The 18108-nt window shown below is 48.3% G+C and overlaps 1 long non-coding RNA gene across 1 annotated transcript in view; it reads right to left on the minus strand.

Annotated features, from left to right (window-relative positions):
• LOC111758873 (uncharacterized) overlaps window positions 1–15627 on the minus strand; it is a 28610-nt gene extending 12983 nt beyond the window's left edge. Inside the window, exons 1-2 of the long non-coding RNA XR_002793011.3 lie at window positions 15376–15627; window positions 12571–12728 (exon numbers count right to left, since the gene is read on the minus strand). This is a non-coding gene — a long non-coding RNA (uncharacterized lncRNA). The remainder of the gene's footprint in view (window positions 1–12570; window positions 12729–15375) is intronic.
• Window positions 15628–18108: the final 2481 nt, after the last annotated feature.

Genomic DNA, 18108 nt, shown 5'->3' on the forward strand with positions numbered 1-18108 from the left:
ACAAGAAGAATTTTCATGTCCATCAACCAAAGAGTTTCTTAGGCATTTCTGGGCCTCTTCGCTTGCAGATGGAGCAGAACCTGGAATCAGATCTTCATTTCCTGCATTCAAATATGATGCCCAGTCTTCTCGTGCCACCCAGTTTCTTTAAGATAAAAGGAGTGGCTCACAGAAGGGGCCACAGAGTGAGGAAGCTCTGTGTGGAGGAGAGCACGTCTGCCTGCATTTTCCGGTTTGTTTCCTCTGGTCCAGGGCATGAGGCCCTTGATCTGGAACTTGGTTGTCTCCTATAGCAGTTACCTACACGTTCCTAGAGCAGGCACTCTCTCTCCTGGGTCACTCTCCTCAAACTGGTCTAGCACTTCATCTACTGTCAGTGCTGTCACCTGATGACCTCGTGTTTCTTCAATGAGAAAACTCCAAAAAGAACTTCCAAAACCTCCAACCACCACTTCTCTCCACCTACCTGCCTCTGTGCCTGTATCATCCATGCTCTCTTGTTTCTATGGATGAATTGTCCATGCTCCTCACCAAAGCCAGCTCCTTCACGCGGTCACTCTATCCTTCAGCCTCTTGACTACTCAAGGCTGTTGCTCCAGCAATTCTCGCCTCTTTCGTCTGCATCACTGATTTCTCCACCTACTGGCTCAATTGCACCTGCATACAAACATGCTGTCACTTCTTGCAAACTCCTTGAAAGACTTGTCTCTATCCACTGACCCCAAGTTTTCTAGAAAACAATTATACTCTCCAGAATCATTCTAAGCTGGTTTTACTCCAACCACACCACCAATGCCACTCTTACTGAGGTCACCAGTGATCTCACGGTGCTAAATCTGATGGTCATTTCTCAGTCTTCCTGCTATTTCGCCCTTTGGGAGCACCCAGCTGACCCAGGACCTGCGCTAGCCTGGCTTTCCATTGTCCTGGCTACTCCTTCTCTGTTTCATTTATGGACTCTTCCTCTTCTCCCCAAAAGCCTTCTTGATTCAGCCTTTGGCCTCCTTTCTTCTTGGTCTCTACTCCTTCTTAGGCTCTGAGTATTGATCTGGGACAGCAGTAGGTGTTCATGCACCAACTTTCACGGGGCACAGAGGAGCCCCCCTCTTTTCATTCCTCCTAACAAGCCCAGGTGCTGCTTATGATCTTCTCTAGGGCGCTGCTCACAAATCCCTTTGCTTCTTCTGCATCGTCACACCTGAATGCAGGTGTAAAAGAGGCACGTCCCGGCTCCAGGGATGCTTGCCCGGCCCTGCGGAGCAGTGTACACCCTGGAGCTCGTTGCTGGTCTCTGCAGGGAGGTAACTGGCAGAGGCAGGTCATCCGCTGAAAACCTGTGAGGAGGTGGAAAGCTGCACTAGCCATGGCAGTTCCACTTGGGAATTCTTTGCCTGCTGGGCCTTTTCAGTGCAGGGGTGGGAAGCTGAAGCTGCTTCATCCCTCATTCATCTGAACACACGCTAACTGGACACCTGCCTGTGGCACGCTTGGCTTTCAGCACCCGGGACCCAGGGAGAGTAAGATGGGGTCCTGGGCCTCAGGGCGGGGTGTGGCAAGAGCTAAAGTGTCATGTGTGGAGCAGGCCCAGAGGGGGCAATGGTTCGTTCTGTCTGGTGGGAGGTGCGCCCAGAGGTTCTCAGAGACCTGACATTGGGGGGGGGACCCGAAAGGCCAACCTCCTGGAGAGTGCCTTGCCTGTGGCTACCTCACCCATCGCAGGCCCCGACGTGCTCTAAATGCCAACCCGCTTCTGAGAATCACTTCTCTCTGTTCAACCTCGTTGAAGGCTCGAGTTCCACGAGCAAATGGGAGTGAAAGAATTATTTCTGTCTCCCTTCCACTGGGTATGAATGACTGATGGATTTAGAAGAATTTTTAAGACAGGATGCACCCCGATTGCCGCCTTGGCTGAGGCGTTAGCTCTTAGCTAGGACCTGGGCCAGGCAAGGCTGCAGATGAGCAGGCGCTGGCAGGTGGGGACGGCTGCCCCAGACCATCCCACTCTCCTGCCCCTCCTGCCTCCCCATGGAATACCTTCAGTCCTGGCAGAACGACAGGAATTTTAATGAGTCCCCTCCCAAGGGGTTGGGATTCCACTATCTTAGTAGCAGGTGGAAGAGAAAGGGAGGTTGGTGTTTTAGTCTCAACTCCCCTACTTATAGGCTGTTGACTTTGAGGAGGTCACTACACAGCTCTAAGACTCAATATCCACTTTTGTAAAATGGTGGCAACCTGGCACAACTTTATTATAGGATCAAATTAGATAGTGTGACTATGAAAGTACATTGTAAGTCATGGTGTTAAGTTACAACGTATGTGATAGTAGTGAGGACAGAGATGGTGATTGCTGACCCTGCCTGGCTATAGGGGCATATTTTCTTCCTTTGAAATAATAGAATAAGAGGCCAGACGGGATTGATGTGACCATGTCCAGAGCCCTATATTTCTTTTTAAATATTTTTTCTACATTTCTTTTTTTTTAAAGCAGTTTTTATTTTTATTTTTTAAATTTCTCTCCCCTCCCCCTCCCCCCAGACATCTGTTCTCTGTGTCTATTTGCTGCATGTTCTTCTTAGTCCGCTTCTGTTGTTGTCAGTGGCATGGGAATCTGTGTTTCTTTTTGTTACGTCATCTTGTTGTGTCAGCTCTCCGTGTGTGTGGCGCCATTCCTGTACAGGCTGAACTTTCTTTCGTGCTGGGTGACTCTCCTTACGGGGTGCATTCCTTGTGCGTGGGGCTCCCCTACGTGGGGACACCCCTGCGTGGCAGGGCACTCCTTGCGCGCATCAGCACTGTGTGTGGGCCAGCTCCACACGGGTCAAGGAGGCCCAGGGTTTGAACCGTGGACCTCCCGTGTGGTAGACGGATGCCCTAACCACTGGGCCAAGTCCACTTCCCTCTACGTTTCTTAATCGACTTAAAGTCCCCCATGCTTTGCTGTCAGATACTACATTTAGGTGTCATTAAGGAATAAATCATGTTGCTCTTCCTTTGTTTTAATACTGCATTCATGACCTTAATTGATGATTTACATTGAGAACTGGCCTAAGTTGGGTAATGTCTGACTTAAGAAAGTGCTTTTCTCTCCTTCCCCACCTCCTGCCACCCCCGTTTCTACCTTGCCCTATCCTCCCACTTCCTGGCCCTCATTTCTGATTTATAATTACAAGTGTTTATATGATTGTCATAGTTAAGTGGGCTCAGTTACGCTGAGGTAACAAACAAAACATGCAGAAAACGCCCAAATCTCAGGCTCGGTTCAAAAGTTTCTCCCCTTTGCTCAGGCTGCCTGTTCCAGCGGGGTTGACCAGGCGTCCCTGTGCGATCACGCTCCCTTAGCCACCCAGGCTTCTAGAAGCTGCTTTGCAACATCTGCTTCCAAAATTGCTGAGGCAGGAAACGTGAACATGGCAAATGACATGGCAGCTTTAAAAACTTCCACCCAGAAGTGACACACATCGCTTGCTTTAACATCTTATGGCTGCACCAAACCTCAAAGGAGACAGGAGCGTGATTACTCCACATGACCAGAAGGAGAGAAAGCCAGAATATTTGTGAAATCCCTAATACATAAGGAGAACCGATCCTATTACTAGAATGTGGTATTAAACATTCTTTTTAGAATGCAGATGATGAAATCTTCCCCTCCGAGGGCAAGTGGGCTTGTCTGTGAGATAGCGGAGGGGCCCTGGGCAGAGGCTGTGGGAAGGCGCCTGGGGCCGGGGAGGGGCCTGGGCTGTGCAGTCGAGGACATCGGGGAGTCCAGTCCTGCCTCGGTCTCCGTCATCCGTGGGTGCTGTGGGGATCCTTTAGTTTTCTAAACAGCAGTTTCTTTGCTTGGAAAACGAGGGTAATACGAGCAATTTGAGCATTAAATTGAGATAATGCATGCATTATCCCCAGCACGGGTTATCAATAAATGAGAACCACAGGTATGACTGGACATGACAGGGTCACAGTCACCTGGATGATTTAGCCCCTTCCCCCTGGAAAAAAAAATCGAGAGGGAAGCTCTGATCGTTTAGGTCTCCTGTCCCCACCCAGGGGGTCAGTGCACTCTCCGTCCCCCTTCAGTCCATCAGCCACCCCAGCCTGGACGGAGCCGAATGTCCTCGCCCTCTGGTTGCTCCTCCTGCCCCATTGCCATCACGCAACGGGCCCGTTTTTCACTTTCCAAGTCAAGACAACGGGTGGACCTTCTGGACGCTGCAAGGAGAGGCGCCCCCGACGCTACACGGCTCTGCGCGGTGGCCGGAAGGCAGGCTGCGCGCTGAGGCGTGGCTCAGAGGACGAGGGCGTACAGCGGTGCGCACACCTCCGCCAGGTGCCTCCAGGGTTAACCGAGCTCAGGGTAACTGCTTCTACCCCCGCTGTGCTCCGAGCAAGGCGTCACCCCTTTTGGAGTCTTTCCAGCTGATGTCATTTATCCCCAAGGTCTGCCACGGTCCAGCTGGCACAATCCGTGCCCAGCGGGTGCTCAGCCCACCACCTGGAGGGAATTTTGTTCGGTTTTGTGAAAAGGATTCAAAGGCTCATTCACGTGAATACATGGCCAAGATCCCGGGCCGTGGAAGTCTTTCAAATTGGGACATGGGGGACAAATAAACCCTCAGGGGGTGAGACCAATTGATTAAAAAACCCTGAATATAATAGCCCATTGAGGGAGCTGAGGGTTTGAAATCCAGGTCTTCTTCTGTGCTGTAATAAATGGGCTGTACAATCAGGGCCATGTGCACGATTGTGCTAGCTGGCTTTTAGCAGCACGTGTCTGGTTGAGCGAAAGAAGTGAAAATCCACTCGGAAGGGGGCCTTTTTCTGACTTGTACAAAGGTGCCGTAGAGTAGTGGGGGCTTGGATTTGAGCACCTGCCCTCTGGTGAGTCAAGGGGATACAGAAAGGACCATAGCCTGTGCCCGCAAGCGAAGATCAAGTAAAGAAAAGAACTCATGTTGAGCAGGAAGTTTCCTGCGACAGTATTCCAACTTAGCTTCTTTTCCTTTTGTAACTAATATTTATTGAGAGTCTGATATGCCAAACGCTGTGGTAGGCACTCTGCACATGTCAACTCAAAACCGAGCCATGGCTCTCTGTGTGACAAGAGTTAGTGTTAGGCTCGTTCTGTGGATGAGGAGATGGAGGCTGGAGGCCAGGGAACCTGGCAAGGCCACTTGAGGCCTGTTTGGGTCAAAAGCCGAGGATTTTCCTACGCATTGCTCTGTCCTCTCGAGGTTGCTGCTCAGCGACACATTATATTTTTCACCCTGCGCTGACAGACATTATGTAAGGTTGCAAATAAAAATAGTATCTTTCTGTGAAATGGCTGAAGTGTGATGAGAAAGTATTTTGACAGTTGTGAAGCCTTATAAAGATGGCTTTTCAAAAAACACATCTTCATGCCTTGTAGCAAAGTCGTTGCTGTTATCTGCTATTAGGACACAGTACACACATCCTAGAATTGCCCTTTTCCCTCTTTTTTTGCAGAAAGACCAATTTGTTGATATGTGGGAAAGGAAAGAAAGAGAAATCATTTTCTGACCTGCTTTTCCAGGCAGAGGATATCCAACTCATAAGCTGTAGGCACCAGTACTTACAGAGTACAAAGTCTCTTTAAAAGAGATTTTGTCTAATAAAAGGGGGGAGGGGGGCACATCAAGTGGGCTCAAGAAGCTTGACCTTAATTGTCAAACAGATTCTACTGCATCCAGTGTCTCTTCTGGGACAAAACCTAAAGGGGTCCTTTAACTGAGAACTTTAGAAGGATGGTAAAAGGATTTGCTGGAGATGACTGCATCTACCCTCTGGAAAGAGAACGATGTGTTCTTTAAAGTAAATTATGAAAATATACACATGTACTAAACTAATATTTGATAGTAAATCATTTTTAAATGCCTTTTACCTCTAACCTCCTCTGCCATTGTTCAGGGAACAGAGAGGGCTTTGTGTGTACTCTGCTTTCGCAATTACTGCAGAAACACAGAGAAGGGAAGGGCTCACTGCTCACGCTTGGTTTTGAATCTCAAGAACAAAGCCTGGGAGATCAAAAGGAAAGAATTTATATCCTACATTAATTGTAGGAACGAATGAATGATGGCGTCGGGTCTCCTCCCTCTCACCCCCACCCCCAACCAAAGCCATGTGGGGCTGGAATCGTGGCCCGAGGGAGAGCTGGTGAAGCGGAGGGGCAGAGGGCCATGTCCTGGGCAGCTCAGCCCACACTCAGGGAGTGTGGAAAGAAATTAGCCAGCGTGGGCACCGGTGGTGGGAGGAGCCCAGGCCAGCTGTGGGTGAGGGCGCCCACGGCGCCCGCGTGGTGGGCTGCCGTTTGGTGGCATCTTAGAAGGAGCCCTGTTGGTGGTGGTTCTGGGACGGGGAAGCCGGGTGGAAGCAGAGAGAGCTCCAAGTGAAAAGGAGAGTATCAGGGCTCTGGCAGGTTGTGTCACCTCCACTTCCTGAATCTGAGAGGGCCGGGTTAGATTAGATGGCCTCTGAGATTCCTTCTCGATCATATATACTCTCTTCGAGCAGGAAGACTGAAAAATCCTCTGGATTTGTCAGTTGGGGGACACTGGAGGTATTGAGGAGAGCCTTGAGGATGGAGGCCAAGTCAAGTTTGAGTTGTTGCTGGGGATGAGGCATGTGCCGAAGAACCTTGCCAGAGGGTAATGTCAAGGAAAAGGAGAGAAGGGTGGTTTGAGGAGGTAGCAGGGCTAAAGAAGAGTTTAAGCAATTATTACTTAATGATGGAAACTCAAGTATCTTTAAAATCTTAAGAAGGGGGTAACAGACTTGGCCCAGTGGTTAGGGTGTCCGTCTACCACATGGGAGGTCCGCGGCTCAAACCCCGGGCCTCCTTGACCCATGTGGAGCTGGCCCATGCGCAGTGCTGATGCGCGCAAGGAGTGCTGCGCCACGCAGGGGTGTCCCCTGCGTAGGGGAGCCCCACGCGCAAGGAGTGTGCCCCGTAAGGACAGCTGCCCAGCGCGAAAGAAAAGTGCAGCCTGCCCAGGAATGCCGCTGCCCACACTTCCCGTGCCACTGACGACAACAGAAGTGGACAAAGAAACAAGATGCAGCAAATAGACACAGAGAACAGACAACCGGAGTGGGGGGGGGGGGGCGCGGAATTAAATAAATAAATAAATCTTAAAAAAAAAAAATCTTAAGAAGGCATCTACAGAAAGAGAAGTAGGGTGTTACTAATGGAATAAGGTAAAAAGGCAGTAGAAAAAGGATAAAGATTGATGCCAGGGTGGGAATATTGGTTTTCATAAGAAAAAGGAAACTTCCTGAACCTAAAAGGAGATAAAAGTGAGAAAGAGTGAAAATTCAAATCATTTTTAAAGAGAAAACAGGGGAAATTAAGGGAGCTCAATTCGTCTTCCCAGAAAGGTAGGAGTTTAGATTAAATCACAGAGGAAAATGTTTGGGGTAAATGTTTGGGCAATGTCTTAGGGATTAAAGGAGAGATGAATCAAAGATCTGCCAAAAAAGCATAAAGAACCTCACTTAGAATGAAGAGGGTAAACTTACAATGAAACCCATCTCCCTGCTCTGGCAATTTTCTCCTGGAACCTAGGAAATAGTATCATTCCAGTAGGAGGCTAGAAGGACCATCACATGGTTGTATTTTCGAGTCCTATTCTGACCTGCCGTGGCCTGGACAGGGAGGCTCTGGTCCCACCAGCGCCGTGTCCTGGGAAGGACGACTGCAGCACCCGCCCGTGGTGTCCAGTCTGGGACCTTCAGTTTGCTTCCGTTTCTGGGGTTCTATCCTGAGACTCTGGGGACGGTCCTCATTTTGGGCTCATCATGACTAAGGAGGAATAGCTGAGGTCTTCCTACTATTTTTTTTTTTTTACAGTTTGGTGCCACTTTTTTTTTTTGTCTTATTTATTTTTTTAATGTTACATTAAAAAAATATGAGGTCCCCATATACCCTCCACCCTCCTCACCCACTCCTCCTCCCATAACAACAACCTCCTCAATCATCATGAGACATTCATTACATTTGAAAAAATGATCGATACAGCAAATATTCGTGGAGGAATTTTCAGAGCCCAAGCACTCTCCTCAGTCCTGGGGACACAGCGGTGAGCAAGGCAGGAGGTCCTGGCCGCAAGGAGCCACTTCTGGTGGAGGGCTCTGACGGCCTTTTCATTGCTAGAAGGGAGAACCTTCAGGGAAGAGCTTTTTTTTTTAAAACTTTTTATTTATTTATTTATTTTTAAGATTTATTTCTTTCTTTCTTGCCCCTTTCCCACTCCCCCACCCCAGTTGTCTGTTCTCTGTGTCTATTTGCTGTGTCTTGTTTCTTTGTCCGCTTCTGTTGTTGTCAGCGGCATGGGAATCTGTTTCTTTTTGTTGCGTCACCTTGTTGTGTCAGCACTCCGTGTGTGTGGCACCACTCTTGGGCAGGCTGTGCTTTCTTCACGCTGGGCGGCTCTCCTTACGGGGCGCACTCCTTGCGCGTGGGGCTCCCCTACGCGGGGGACACCCCTGCGTGGCGCGGCACTCCTTGCGCGCATCAGCACTGCGCATGGGCCAGCTCCACACGGGTCAAGGAGGCCCGGGGTTTGAACCACGGACCTCCCATGTGGTAGGCGGACGCCCTAACCACTGGGCCAAGTCCGCCGCCAGGGAAGAACCTTTAACCCCACTGCTGTAGGGTCTCTTTTGGAGCAGGAGCGTACCTGAGAAGCCAGGCTAAGCCTGCAGAACCCAGCCGTAGACACGGACTCGGGCCAACCCTTCCTTCCTAAACCAGAGATGAAGCTCTTTTCCATTTTGATCATGCTCAGAGATGCCAGGTTCAAGGACGCTGACCTCTAACCTCTTGTTTCCGCTCAGCCTACCGAGGTAGGGGAGGGCCTGGAATGGAGGGCCCTTACTTGTTCTGGACACACCTATCGTCCAAGGAGGAGGGTGGCTTGTTTAGGCCGAGGCCTTGAGGAGAGTCTCGAGATGACTGCTCAAGTCTGCACATCCCTCAGCATCTGGCTTAGAGCCCCTTCAAGCGTTTCCAGAACTCTCTGTGAAAAGAAGAGAATGCAGCCTGCGAGGCATTCATCACACTCACCCCAAACACAGCCCTTGGCTAAAAGCAAGAGTGGGGAGTGGGTCAGGAGCCCGTGGCTAGGCGGTCACTTTCCAAGGTCGGACTGGAACGAGGGCCTTTGGGACTGTCCGGCAACGAACGCGCCGCTCAGGTGCCCGCTTGGAGTCACACGCTGGGTGCGGGAAGCTCCTTCGCCGTTTGCGGGACGAGAGCCGTCTATCCCGTGGGGAGCGGGGAGGCTGGTGCTGGCCGTCGGAGCCCCCCACGGGTTCTCAGGTGCCCCCCGACAACATCGTGGACTCCCCCGCCCTCGCCTTGCCCACGGCTTCCTGCCCCTGATCTGGAGGGTGCCGCGCGCTGGAGCTCGGCCCAGGGCCCGCGGCTTTTCCCAGGCCCGGAAGCCTTGTCCCTGCGTGTGGTGGCTGGAAGAGCCCCAGCCCAGGGCGGGGGGCCCGTGGCCGGCCAAGACCGACTGTCCTTTCTAACATTCCGCAGAGGCTGACCCAACTGCTGCTGGGGTGCCGGAGCCAGATCTGTTATCTGGGCCCCCCCGGGCCACTCTGAGCAGTGCGGGGGTCCCTCCGAGGAGTGCTAAGGACATGACATTTCCTCTGGTACTTTTCTTGGTATGTTATATAAGACTGGTTTGTATTCAGTGAGTATTTTTCTTGGCCCATCACCAAAACACAACTTGCCTTGAGGTTGAGAAAAACCAATTTGTTAACAATTCTCAGGAACAAGAGGCCAGCTAGGGGAAGCAGCTAGAAACAAAATCCCAGAGAAAAGAGAGAGCGGGCCAGACACAGACCCTGGCTTTCAGGCCCCTCTCTGCCACTGCCTCCTCTTCTTGCCATTAACCCAACGCTAGCCCTCACGCCCTCCAAGTCCTGGCTCAAAGCCACCTCCGCCTGGAAGCCTTCCTTGTTGTCCTCATCTAATTATGAACAGTTTTTCCTCTCCAGGATGTGTCCTCCGCGCCAAGAAGCTGGATCTTTTGTTTTGATTTGCTTTAAGGCTTAAGACTTCCAAGTTTTAAAGTGCTCTGCTGCAGAGCCGGTGGGGCGATTGCTTCCCATGCCCAGAGCTTCTTTTTCTGTCCACACAATGACAACATCAGGCCACGCCATCCCCAGGATCTAAATCCTGGCCTGGTCCTCAGTCTGCTTCATGCTGACCCACTCCTGAAGTTAGCTAGGGACAGAGCTCTGCGTCCTGTCCGCCTTACTTTCTAGGATGCTCCTTTGCCCCAAACAGTCTGCACATGGCAGGGGGAGTAAAAAGCCTATCTCTTTGTGTGGTCATGGAGAGGCTACTTAAGCTCGGCGCCTCAAGCTCCTCAGCTGCAAAATGGGCATGACAAGAGGATCTACTCTATATAGTGTTTTGAGTAGTACAAATACATATAAAGCAGCACAGAGCTGACACATAGGAAATTCTTAGAAAAGACTCATTGATTGTAATTGTTTTCGCTCCTGAGGTTGGCTTTAATAACAGGTATTTATTGGGTCAGGGGTTTGAGGTTAGACGTTTAAAATGGGGATGTCGGCCAGGCACTGCCTTCTCCCAGAAGCTGGTGGCACTCTGGGGCTGGCTGCCGCTGATGCCAGGTCCTTGGCTTTTCTGTCCAGGCAATGCACATGGCGGCTCCTCCCCTTCCCTCCTGGGTTCTGCTGACTTCCAGCTTGTTGCGCCTCCCATGGCTTCTCTCTCCATGTGTAAAAACTTCAGCTGCACTAGTTTAAGGCCTGCCCTAGTTCAGTGTGGGCTCACCTTAATGAATAACATCTTCAAAGGCCCTAGTTAAAAAAGGATGTGCCCCACCGGGCCAGGGAGTGGGGCCTGAGTGTGTCTTTTGTGGGAGTCATGTGCTCCCCAACCGTGATGATGCTTGCTCAACTTGCATTTTGAAGGAATGACCAAATTCCATTAGTCCAGAGTCCGTGGGAAGCCCCCGCCCCCCCGCACGGTACAAACAAGGATAAAGCTCTGCAATGGCTCATATTGTTTTCTTAATAATGCCCTTTTCTAAAACAAGTGCCTAGGAACTTTTGGGCGATGGGTCATAAAAGGTAAAACAAACGGATCACGCCTCGATGGCAGCTCAATGAATGTGAAACCCGGGCCAGTGTTTAGCTGGAAAAATACATACTGTTACCATTTTGACTGAATAGATATTAGGAAAAATTACCTACTCTGGGGACTTTACCCAGGAGGTAAGTGCAAATACAGGCAAGTGGGTCAGCTGTTTAATAGGAGGTTAGCTCCTCTGTCATTCACTAACTTTCTCGATGACGGCCAAGGCCAGTCCCTGCCCTGGTTTCTTTCCTCACACCATTAACACAGACAATTTAATGAAATGTTGGAACAGGCCCAAGGTAAAAAACTTGTTTAGAGCACTTCCTCTCTACCGTCACAAACATCTATTCTGGGTTTAGGCAATTTTCCAAGTGGCGTTACATGATGATAAACAACAAGTTTTTTGGAGAGTGAAATTTTAACTGGGTACTTCACAAAACAGAATTTAAAAACAATTATTTGAAGAAACGATTCAGTGGAAAAGTTAAGAGACCTAAAGAATTGTACTTGGCTGTAGAAAATTCTTCACTGAGCTGTTTATCTACATTTGGAGAGACCTGTTTAGACACATTTTTGACTAGTAATATGTGTTTCCCATATATTTTGGGATTTTCTTTTATAGACTACCAATAACTACTGATCTTATTTTAAGGCTAAAAATGGAAAGTGAAAATTTCAAGAAATCAATGAGCTGACTGGAATTTGCTGAGAAATTCAGAACAATGTTCATGACTAAAATTTACAAAGTAAATCAAAATGAACTGAAGAAGTAAATTAACCCAGAATGACAAAATGAAAGGATGGTTCCCATGGAACCTCATAAATTGTCTGCTTGATGCATTTCAAGTCTCTGATTTCTAATAAAATTCTCATGAGAACATAGTATTTCTCCATAAAGGCTCCTGAACTCTCCCCATGGGAATTGGTTGGTTTATAAGAGCACATGGGTTAAAGGCTGTGGTTTATTTATTAAAAATGTCTCAGTAAATATATCATGGTCCACTGGACAGTGCCCTGTGATTGTGGGGAGACTCCTTCATTTCTGCTGTCCCCAAGTATGAAGCAAAACAAGAAGAGGCATGTCAGGAGCTCCCTGAACCAGAAAGAAACTGCAATCTTTTTTTTTTTTTTTTTCCCAAGAGAACGTTCTAGGCAAGCTATTCCTTTTGTTTACCTTTGACCCAAAGAGACCTTGTGGGAGTTTCACATTTGCCTGAGGAGAGTCTGAAAATTCCTGCCCGAGATGGTTGACAGTGAGGCCCGGAAGAGGCAGAGCTTGGTTGAGTTCTTTGCCCCCGTCGTGGGGCAAGTACCTCCTCAGGACAGAGAGAGATGCCCAAGTGGGCATTGAAAGGCCTTCTGAGGGATTTAAAATGCCTCAGAGCAAAGATGTGTACTTAAACGGACTCATGAGGATCATAAATTCACGGCTCACTCACCTCTTCCCACATGTACACCACCTGGAAAAACAAGTGGCTAACACTGTGCTTTTGATTGGTGCCAGGTACTTGGCTAAAAGCTTCCCGCGAGTTCCCTCATTCATCCTGCATCACAGAGTTCTGTAACATGGGCTGCCGTTACCACCCTCAATTTACTCCTAAGGTTAAGACAAAACGAGAGAAAAGAAAGGTTAAGTAACTCGCCAAAGACACACACCAACCCAGGTACAGAGCAGGGAACTGAACCCAGGAAGGGTAACACCACAGCTGATGCGTTTAACCGCTAGCCTAGACTTTTTTTTGTGTGAGAAGGTGTGAGTTAACAAAACCGTCATGCATTCCATGCAAGATTCCCATACATCGCCGCACGAGCCTGGATTTTGAAAGGGACACCAAGCCAAGGAAGGCTGACACTGCACGCTTTTGTCCTACTTGTTCCGGATCCTCTTCAGACAAATCCACGGGTTCTGATCTGACATTTGGCAAGCACCTTTAATGGGACAGAAATATTGCAACTTATTCAGGAGGTGGTTGCGTCAGCCCTGCCTTTTGTGCCCCTTTCGTCCTTCCACTGGGCTGTTCGGCTTTCAAGAGCTGGTCCTCCTATTTCTAGCACTTGGTACAGAACCCAGCACACAGGGCTGCTCAATTAAATATTTAAATGAATAAGAACAGGCATTGGCCCGTGGCTGAAAGAGTGTAATTTTCATCTTATGAAATAAAAAGGACTTTCTAGATCCATGGAATTTAGTGCTGAACTGTGGAGCTGGGAATACCATTGGAGTGGTGACGTGCTCCAGATTTTACCTTCTCTGAAGCTCAGAAGACTTTTTCTCTTAACGAAAATTGCCATGGGAGCCTCATTTGCAGGTCCCCATTTTTAAAAAAACAACATCAGTAATAGATCTTTGTCCCTGTTCTATAAAAGGCAGGTGAGGAACTGTGCCTGCCCAATCCCAGGAGTGTGCCTGAGCTTGACTTCATGGAGAAATCACTTGTTTGACTTTACGGAAGTGCCAATTTTGAATTTGGGGCACTTGCCAGTGACAATGGAAATCTGTCACTCTTCTGGGAAATGGATAACTCTTACTTACGCTAGTTCAACAAAGACAGTTTGGCAACTCTCCTCGTTGGGAAAATGCAGAATATGCTGCAGGTGCTAACAAGCCGCGTGGGTCTCTCCCACCGCCCTGTGTGTACCTGGCAGCCTTTCTGAGCAAGGCTGGAAAACGGAGCAGCACCTATTGAGCCCCAGTTCCCTGTGTGCTGGCAGCAGGAGCCAGCTTGGAGTAAGAGCCTCAGGTACTCTTTCAATCACGCTGCCCTGCCCGGCACGGGAATTATGTGGGGTGACAAGAGCATCAGCTCTCAAAGCAAAATATTAATGTGAATTATCCGTAACATACCCTGCTTAAATAGCTCCCCATAGAATGTGTTCCTGAGGAGAGTAAACAAGATCTATAGCCACTTCATGAGTTAAAAAATTGGTGTGATGTTGGTCTTTACAAAAAATGGGCTTTCTGCAATTTAGAATCATGGCTAAATAGTACCATGAATTAAATAAGAAGGCAACTGGCCATTTATTTCAAACCTAAGTGAAAACCATGCCAGATTACACTTTTAGCTGACAGTTATTTAAAATAAATGGCTAAAAATCCTGAAAGTTTTTATAACCTTACAAAATTCAACTTGGACCTTTGTCCACCTAACTCCATCATTCAGATTAATTACAGTACTTCCTGACAGCTGGGGGTAAAAAAAGAACCTCTAAATTCTTAAGGCGTTTGAGAATGGAAAGCTGGATCTGAATATCTAAGTAAAACTTTCTCTTTAGCATTAACTCTGCAACAGCTGTGATTTAAAACAAACAAATAAAAAATAAACAACTGGCATTGTTTACTTTCTCTTCACTCTTCCTAGAAGTTCGACAGATGAGAGGGGAGGCCAGGGATGGTCTTAGTTTGCCAAAGGCTGCCAGTGCACAATTACCAGAAATGGGCTGAATTTATACAGGGACTCTATTAGGGTGAAAATGTACAGTCTGAGGCTGCGAAAACGTCCATACCAAGGCCCCATGGGGGATGCCAATTCAGTGAAGGCCTGCTGCTGGGGAGCCTGGGCCTGCTACAACAAAATGGTGCGCGTCGGCCTCCACCTCTGGGCCACTGGCTGCGCAGCTCAACGGCGGGAGCCCAAGCACGGCATGGGGCTTGTCTCTTCAGTGGGAGCTGCTCCATGGACCCAGCCTCTTGGGGCCTTGGTTGCTTCTGCTTTGGCTGCTAGGGACCCTCGAGTCCTCTCCCTCACGGCGGAAAGTCGCAGCTGTCTTTCGTGTTCTCAGTTTATCTAAGACTCCAGCAAGAGGGCGGAGACCAACCTGGGCCACACCTCCCTGGCGCAGTTCAATCAGAGGCATGAAGTGATCTAATCAAAAGTGAATTAATTAAGAGCCCCTCAGCTGAATCTAACGTAAGCAAAGGGTCTCATGGGGATGGGTTAGTTTAAGAACATGATCTTTCCTGGGGTTCACACACAAAAACTTTAAACTGTCACAGGGACCTAATATTTTTGGAATTCCTATCCTCTGACCATTTTATAAGGATCATTACTCCTAATGGTAACCCTGGGAACCTTGTAAGACCTGAGACGGGTCTACGTCCTGCCCTTGCAGGACGCTCTGGTGCAGGCTTTGGCCTCTTGTGCTGTACAAGGTCACCAGAGTAAGACACGATGCCTGACATTCCCCACAATGATTTGATGGCTTTGGAGCAATAAATTATTGCAAAGCAGTAAAAACAAGCTTACCTCTCCACCAGGCTCTAGCGAGTATTTGCTTTAGGGTGAGTTGAGTGAGGCAGTATCCAATACAGGAGGTGGAGGTGTCTCCCTTCTTCTCTGGTCATGGGAAATCGCAGGAGCACCCAAACTGGGCAGGGTGGTCCCTCGGACCCCAGCAGATGAGCCCCCCTCAACTCTACCCTCTAGAGGGGAGCTGGGGGACTCAACTTGAGGAACTGGGAAAGAACAAAAAGAAAAGACTCTTAGCACTTGGGGCAAAGAATTCATGTTATTACCCTTTTGGATACACAAAAGGATTCTAAACCAGCCAGACCAATCAATATCATCTCTATTTTGCAGAAGAGGAAGCTGAGTCCCTGAGAGATGAAGTGATTTACGTCGGGTCACAGAGTTAGCTAGTACAAGAGGCAGGACAAAAACCCAGGTCTCTTGTTTCCCAGATCTCTCATCCCAGCATGACTGTGCTTTCCCTAAAAAGCACATGTGTGCCTGAAGCTCCAGGTTCTTCAGCGGTTGGCCAATCTTGAGCTCTACGGGGGAAAAAGGTAAACCCCAGTGCTTTTGTCCAATGCTCCATCTTTCAAGGCAGGTTAAGTACAAAATTCAAAATTTTAGGGTCTTCACTGGTATTGACCCTGGTAAGTTGTTTTTTGTTTGTTTGCTTTCTTTTAGTTTCAACCTGGCAAGCACACTAAGAACGAAAATCCATATTATTTATTCTGTTCCCAATCTCATTTTCCCCTCTCGCCCTTCCCTCCCTCCCCCACCCCTGCCTTGCCAATTTGTAAACAAACTAATGGGCTGAAAACCTGTCCATGGTTTACTCCAGCTGGAAAGAATTGTATTCCACCAACATTTAGACCCCATTTATAATGGAATGGAAACCCTGACGGGCAATGTTGTAATTATAGTCTTGCTGTAATGAATGTATCTGTGTGGTCAAAGTAATGGATTTTTCCATGGTATTTTTCCATGGGAGATTTCCTCCCTGAGAGATGTTAATTTAAACTCTGGATTATATCTTTGGCTTTTGACCAGACTCTCTCCTGGCATTGGTCTAATTTACAGTTAAGGATTATATTAACTGGTGGTTGTAACTGGCAAGGGGGATATTAGTCAAATTGATGTGTGGGTTTAGAAGGGTGGGGGGTAGAATTGGGGTAGGGGCTGGCTTCAGGAGCTTTGCCTCCTCTCCCAGATTTTAATCAGCACATCTACCTGACTTGGCTGGTAGCTGCATTGCAGTAGTAAAGGTGAATTAGGCTAACATGGTATTAGGTTAACCAACCATCTCAATTTACCTGGGACTATTGGGTTTTAGCACTAAAAAATGGCTTGCATCCCAAGAAACACCTCTGTCCTGGGAAAACCAGGACAGTTGGTCATCCTAAATGGTTTATTATAAAACAGAACCAGACCCAGGGAAGACAGAAAACTAACGGGGGATTTGTGTATTTTAAAGGGCACAACCAGATTGAGTTTTAAAGTTAAATCCTTTCTTGGTGGTGCTTACAAAACCTTATTGTCATCAGCATTTCGCATGGGAAATGATTCAGGAAAGTGCTCAAAAGGAATTTAAAAACCCCATGCTTGACATACCAGAATATAATATGAAAAACCAAACAAATGGCTCTGCTTAGCAATTTCATGGACTGAATGATCCCCTGGTCATTTGGAGGCACAGACAGAATGCACATTTCATGGCTATTTAGACCCTCATAGGAGGCTGTTTCTCTGGGGTGTCCCAGGAGGCCCTGGCTATTGGGCTCTGCAGATGGGATGAGGATGGAGAGAAGGAGCGTGAAGAGGTGGGCGGGGGGGGGGGGGGGCGGTGCTGAGCTCACCTGCAGCCTCACACGGGGGTCGCTCTCTGGTCTTCTCAGACCTCTTGGGTGGCTCTGGCAGACTTTACAGCTATGAAAATGGCTGGCTTTTAGGAACTGGTAGACTGATGGGGGTTACAAGAAGAAAGGACTATAGAATCAACACTAAGGCAAAAATTGCCAATGTAAGAGTCAACATTTATTAAGGACACCCCCCCACCCCCAACTCTGCAGAGTGCTTGGAAGAAATGTACATCAAGCCTGATTTTAAAAACAGAGTTTTCATGAATATCAAATGATTTCTGGATTTCTAAATACTGAGCCTGCAGGAAATGTATAGAATCTGTTTCTGGATTTATATATTCTGAGCCTTTGGTAAATGTCCATTACCTCGGTTTCTGGTGTTATAAATTAGACAGCTATAAAGTTCAGGAAAAAAGGGAGAGAAATAGAACATACAGGATGTGACGCCATCGACCTGTGGAAACGGATTGTTGTTTAGCGAATGGTCGCTTCTTCCCTCGCGCGTGCGGAGGGAGGACCTCTGGGCCCCATCGAAGGCGGCCTCAGCAGTGTGACTTCTAGAGGCCAATGGAATACGGGCGGAAGGTGGTATGTGCCAGCTCCAAGCCCAGGCCTTAAGGAGCAACGCTTACTTCTGTCCACCCTCTGAGCATTTCTGACCATGTGCCCACTGTCCCTCTAGCTTGGGCCCCGGAAGGAGACACTTGGACTTACATGATCTTGACCTGCAGCTTAAAGAAGAGTCTCCTTAGATGACCCACACGTTCCTCAGTGAGACGCAAGTCTTGTTATTTTATGCCACTGGGATTCTATATCCGTTACGCACCCAAAGCTGGCTAACACACCCTTCTTTAAAGAAGGAATTTTTATCATCGAATCACATCTGATTGTT

Source organism: Dasypus novemcinctus, chromosome 25 (genome assembly GCF_030445035.2).
Source record: "Dasypus novemcinctus isolate mDasNov1 chromosome 25, mDasNov1.1.hap2, whole genome shotgun sequence".
Lineage (NCBI taxonomy): Eukaryota > Metazoa > Chordata > Mammalia > Cingulata > Dasypodidae > Dasypus > Dasypus novemcinctus.